General features: G+C 38.4%; 1 long non-coding RNA gene across 1 annotated transcript; it reads right to left on the reverse strand.

Moving 5' to 3' along the window:
* Positions 1–271: 271 nt before the first annotated feature.
* LOC117320307 lies at positions 272–6,407 on the reverse strand. The gene is made up of 3 exons (XR_004531002.1): positions 6,389–6,407; positions 1,895–1,999; positions 272–660 (listed from the first exon to the last, which is right to left on the reverse strand). It is a non-coding gene; the product is annotated as an uncharacterized LOC117320307 (long non-coding RNA).
* Between the last annotated feature and the right edge of the window lie 193 nt (positions 6,408–6,600).

Consider the following 6,600-nt stretch of genomic DNA (forward strand, 5'->3'; position numbering starts at 1 on the left):
GTGAATTTAACACACATGATGGTAAATACCAAAATTTGACGCACCAATACCTAAACCACCCTATTTTGAGCAAAAAACGCCAAAATATCCCAAAGTACAGTATAGCAATTAAGATTTTACATACATTTTTTTCAAAATCTAAGGTTTTTAACCCAAAATACAGCATTTAGGAAACAAGAGGACCATGGGCCGTTAATTAACGATCACCAAAGTTTTGAAATATTTTAGGTATATTTGAAATAGAGCACTGACAAATTCTGGCCTTACATACATAAGATGTAGGTATAAGATGTAGGTATATGATGTAGGTATAAGATGTAGGTATATGATGTAGGTATAAGATGTAGGTATATGATGTAGGTATAAGATGTAGGTATATGATGTAGGTATAAGATGTAGGTATAAGATGTAGGTATAAGATGTAGGTATATGATGTAGGTACAAATGTAAGTACAAGACTGATTGAGATCAAACCTATCGTTCCCCTGGTTTTACTGGAAGGGAACTGATAATAGAGATCAGACAGGGCTCACCTTACAATTCAACCTGATCATCCCCTAGTCCCAACAAAATCCTTCTATACTTACCCGGCGGTGTTCCTGGCATTGAGTCTCATGAAGTAGTTTGGGTCCACTCCAACTCTTGCTACACTGGGGATTTCTAGAAATCAATAAATCACTCTTTATAATACGTTACAGGAGAGGTGTAGAGAACTATTTCTCACATTAATTGGGATATTTTTGGCTGTAGTTATATTATGTTGGTAAAGAATACAGCAGAATTTTCTATTCAGGGATTTTCCTACAATTTTTCAACTGGGTCCAGGGTCTTAGGAATATATGACCTGGGAAAATACCTGTGTCTATAAATAGAACACAAAAGAGTTTCATTTGAACATAAATGGTGGAACACACGTTCTCAGGTCTAAAGATCAGCTGGCATGGTTTACAAGTTTACAGGAATATTCAAGTAATGTTTAAGCTTAATATATGATAATGAATAGATATCTTCATCTGGAATATTTTTATGACTGAATATTTGACCGTTTCCACAGCCTTGGGAATTCTGCTATAACTATAAGGTATAGTCTGTTTCATAAAACTTCAGAATAACTTATCTTTATAAGGGCGCCCCCACTGTCAATTACCCGCGCCCTGCGCCCTTATTAGGTCAAATACAGTACCATAGTATTGGTCTTTGTAGATAAAACTTACTTAATCATGATTCAAAAGTGACTTCAAAATTAGGAATTTTTGAGTGGTAAATTGGGAATTTTCACAAGATGTTTTTAGGGGAATGGGTCCTTTTAAAGGACCCTGTTTCTATTGTAGAAAAATCCCTGCTATTTCAAAACTAGAGATTGTTTTATGAACAAAAACATGTCTCCCCTTCTTACTTGCTCTGCTTTAATTTGGTTTTTGCACTCAACTGCCCTTTAACCTTTAGGCCCGGACAAGAAATTGATGTAAAATTCTGACTTTGACCCTGAAGTCAATGCCACAATGACCTATCTGCAGCGCACTGCACATTGGCGTTCGGTAATGTAATTAAGTATCATCCAAGTTTCAAATATCATTATATCTTCAACGGTTCACAATATAACCACGCTACTGTGATGAAAAAGCACCCAAATTTGTCGGCACCAAATATCCTAATTTCGGTAAGTAGTCATTCTAGATATCAGTTAGTTAAGGAATAAATTAAAGGTGAGTGAAAGGAAACAGTGTATGATGTTAGAATAGATCTGGGAATGAAGATTTAGGTCCAACATTGAATTTTAAAGAAGTTGTAGCAATGGGTACTTATCAAACCACTACGTAAGCCCTCAGGGAAAACTACACCATGGCACACAGTAATCGTGAAAACTCAGACCAAGCGGACTCAAGTCTCGTACCTTCATCCCAGTTCTCCACAGAGACATAGTCACTGCTGTCAGCGTAGCGTGGCAGGTCTGTGTTACCTTTTAAGTACTGACCATCACGATTCTCTTTATTTTGTTCTGAAATAAAAGAGGTTCAAATGATATGAAATGTTACTACACTAAATTATCAGTTCAAATGAAGGATGTGAAATATTACTACACTAAATTATCAGTTCATAATATATTTAACTGACATGTCTCCTAGGCTCTAAAACACTAAACTGGTCAATAATTTTGCTTTGTTGCTCTGATAATATATTGTGATTTTTCCATCCCCTTTCTCTCCCTTTTTTGTCTATTTATCTTTCTATTTATGTATGTCAATACTGTCTGTATGTCTGTGTCTCTGTTAAGTCTGTCTGTGTCTTTCGGTCTAAGTAGGTTGGTGTTAGTCTATGTATCTGTTTGTCTGTATATGTCTGTCAGTCTTTCTGTATATGTCTGTGTCTCTGTTTAGTCTGTCTGTGTCTTTTTGTCTAAGTAGGTTGGTGTTGTTAGTCTATGTATCTGTCTGTCTGTGTGTATGTCTGTCAGTCTTTCTGTATATGTCTGTGTCTCTGTTTAGTCTGTCTGTATCTTTCTGTCTAAGTAGGTTGGTGTTGGTTTATGTATCTGTCTGTGTGTATGTCTGTCTGTTTGTCTGAACATGGATGAATAGCAGGATAATAGAAACAGAATGTGTGTTTAATATGCATTTTCTTATATATGTATGTATACAATAATATATACAACATGTGTAGTATGTGTGCACTTGTATGGGTATATTTGAGTTGTAGTAGGTGCGGTATGTGGATATGTTTTCATGTAAGTGCTGTGTGTACATGCCAATGGATGGATATCAAAATAGTACATGTATGTGTAGTAAAGCATGTGTGCTCATTGTCATATGCAATAGTTAGTATATGACTATATGTAGTACGTATGAACATGTATATGTGTATAGTGTTGTGTACATGTATGTATATGTACTAGAACATTCATGTGTGTGGGAAGGTGTTTGCGTGGGGTGTGTCATTCTCATTCATCAGAGTTACTTCCCTTCGTTTCATATGTCACTCGGTCAGTACGGTGGTGTAACTTAGCAGACTCTGGGGGGCGAGAATGGGGGTGTATTGGTGTGTATGTGTGTGTGTAAGCTTGTGCGTAGTAAATTATAATAGAAATACACATCAGTGCTGAAAGGTGTGAATGACCATAAAATGTAGATGTCTTGTGTTTGTTGATAATATATGTTTAACTGAATAAAATATAAATTACAAAAAAAAAAATTATCAGTTCAAACGAGGACGTGAAACGTTACTACACAAAGTTATCACATTCATATCTCCAGAAGCTAAACTTCTAATCCTGTTTACCGGGACACTTTTCGTGGAGAATGGACGGTTCTTATCGTGATTTATTGGGACACTTAACTTACCATGGAGAATGGACGGTTCTTATCGTGCTTTATTGGGACACTTTCCTTTTCGTGGAGAATGGACGGTTCTTATCGTACTTTATAGGGACACTTAACTTACCATGGAGAATGGACGGTTCTTATCGTGCTTTATTGGGACACTTTACTTACCATGGAGAATGGACGGTTCTTATCGTGCTTTATTGGGACACTTTACTTTTCGTGGAGAATGGACGGTTCTTATCGTACTTTATAGGGACACTTAACTTACCATGGAGAATGGACGGTTCTTATCGTGCTTTATAGGGACACTTTACTTACCATGGAGAATGGACGGTTCTTATCGTACTTTATAGGGACACTTAACTTACCATGGAGAATGGACGGTTCTTATCGTGCTTTATAGGGACACTTTACTTACCATGGAGAATGGACGGTTCTTATCGTGCTTTATTGGGACACTTAACTTACCATGGAGAATGGACGGTTCTTATCGTGCTTTATTGGGACACTTAACTTTTCGTGGAGAATGGACGGTTCTTATCGTGCTTTATTGGGACACTTTACTTTTCGTGGAGAATGGACGGTTCTTATCGTGCTTTATTGGGACACTTTACTTTTCGTGGAGAATGGACGGTTCTTATCGTGCTTTATTGGGACACTTTACTTACCATGGAGAATGGACGGTTCTTATCATGCTTTATTGGGACACTTAACTTACCATGGAGAATGGACGGTTCTTATCGTGCTTTATTGGGACACTTTACTTACCATGGAGAATGGACGGTTCTTATCGTGCTTTATTGGGACACTTTACTTACCATGGAGAATGGACGGTTCTTATCGTGCTTTATAGGGACACTTAACTTACCATGGAGAATGGACGGTTCTTATCATGCTTTATTGGGACACTTAACTTACCATGGAGAATGGACGGTTCTTATCGTGCTTTATTGGGACACTTTACTTACCATGGAGAATGGACGGTTCTTATCGTGCTTTATTGGGACACTTTACTTACCATGGAGAATGGACGGTTCTTATCGTGCTTTATAGGGACACTTAACTTACCATAGAGAATGGACGGTTCTTATCGTGCTTTATTGGGACACTTTACTTACCATGGAGAATGGACTGTTCTTATCTAACTTTATAGGGACACTTAACTTACCATGGAGAATGGACGGTTCTTATCGTGCTTTATAGGGACACTTTACTTTTCGTGGAGAATGGACGGTTCTTATCGTGCTTTATTGGGACACTTTACTTACCATGGAGAATGGACGGTTCTTATCTAACTTTATAGGGACACTTAACTTACCATGGAGAATGGACGGTTCTTATCGTGCTTTATAGGGACACTTAACTTACCATGGAGAATGGACGGTTCTTATCGTGCTTTATTGGGACACTTTACTTACCATGGAGAATGGACGGTTCTTATCTTACTTTATAGGGATACTTAACTTACCATGGAGAATGGACGGTTCTTATCGTGCTTTATTGGGACACTTTACTTACCATGGAGAATGGACGGTTCTTATCGTGCTTTATTGGGACATTTAACTTACCATGGAGAATGGACGGTTCTTATCGTGTTTTATTGGGACACTTAACTTACCATAGAGAATGGACGGTTCTTATCGTGCTTTATTGGGACACTTAACTTACCATGGAGAATGGACGGTTCTTATCGTGCTTTATAGGGACACTTAACTTACCATGGAGAATGGACGGTTCTTATCGTGCTTTATTGGGACACTTTACTTACCATGGAGAATGGACGGTTCTTATCGTGCTTTATTGGGACACTTTACTTTTCGTGGAGAATGGACGGTTCTTATCGTGCTTTATTGGGACACTTTACTTACCATGGAGAATGGACGGTTCTAATCTTACTTTATAGGGACACTTAACTTTTCGTGGAGAATGGACGGTTCTTATCGTGCTTTATTGGGACACTTTACTTACCATGGAGAATGGACGGTTCTTATCGTGCTTTATCGGGATACTTAACTTTTCGTGGAGAATGGACGGTTCTTATCGTGCTTTATTGGGACACTTTACTTACCATGGAGAATGGACGGTTCTTATCGTGCTTTATCGGGATACTTAACTTTTCATGGAGAATGGACGGTTCTTATCTTACTTTATTGGGACACTTTACTTACCATGGAGAATGGACTGTTCTTATCTTACTTTATAGGGACACTTAACTTACCATGGAGAATGGACGGTTCTTATCGTGCTTTATAGGGACACTTAACTTACCATGGAGAATGGACGGTTCTTATCGTGCTTTATTGGGACACTTTACTTACCATGGAGAATGGACGGTTCTTATCGTGCTTTATAGGGACACTTAACTTACCATGGAGAATGGACGGTTCTTATCGTGCTTTATTGGGACACTTTACTTACCATGGAGAATGGACGGTTCTTATCGTGCTTTATAGGGACACTTAACTTACCATGGAGAATGGACGGTTCTTATCGTGGTTTATTGGGACACTTTACTTACCATGGAGAATGGACGGTTCTTATCGTGCTTTATAGGGACACTTAACTTACCATGGAGAATGGACGGTTCTTATCGTGCTTTATAGGGACACTTAACTTACCATGGAGAATGGACGGTTCTTATCGTGCTTTATTGGGGACACTTACTTACCATGGAGAATGGACGGTTCTTATCGTGCTTTATAGGGACACTTAACTTACCATGGAGAATGGACGGTTCTTATCGTGCTTTATTGGGACACTTTACTTACCATGGAGAATGGACGGTTCTTATCGTGCTTTATTGGGACACTTAACTTACCATGGAGAATGGACGGTTCTTATCTTACTTTATAGGGATACTTAACTTACCATAGAGAATGGACGGTTCTTATCGTGCTTTATTGGGACACTTTACTTACCATGGAGAATGGACGGTTCTTATCGTGCTTTATTGGGACACTTAACTTACCATGGAGAATGGACGGTTCTTATCGTGCTTTATTGGGACACTTTACTTACCATGGAGAATGGACGGTTCTTATCTTACTTTATAGGGATACTTAACTTACCATAGAGAATGGACGGTTCTTATCTTACTTTATAGGGATACTTAACTTACCATGGAGAATGGACGGTTCTTATCGTGCTTTATTGGGACACTTAACTTACCATGGAGAATGGACGGTTCTTATCGTGCTTTATTGGGACACTTAACTTACCATGGAGAATGGACGGTTTCTTATCGTGCTTTATTGGGACACTTAACTTACCTGGGGGGAAT

Source organism: Pecten maximus, unplaced genomic scaffold, assembly GCF_902652985.1.
Source record: "Pecten maximus unplaced genomic scaffold, xPecMax1.1, whole genome shotgun sequence".
Lineage (NCBI taxonomy): Eukaryota > Metazoa > Mollusca > Bivalvia > Pectinida > Pectinidae > Pecten > Pecten maximus.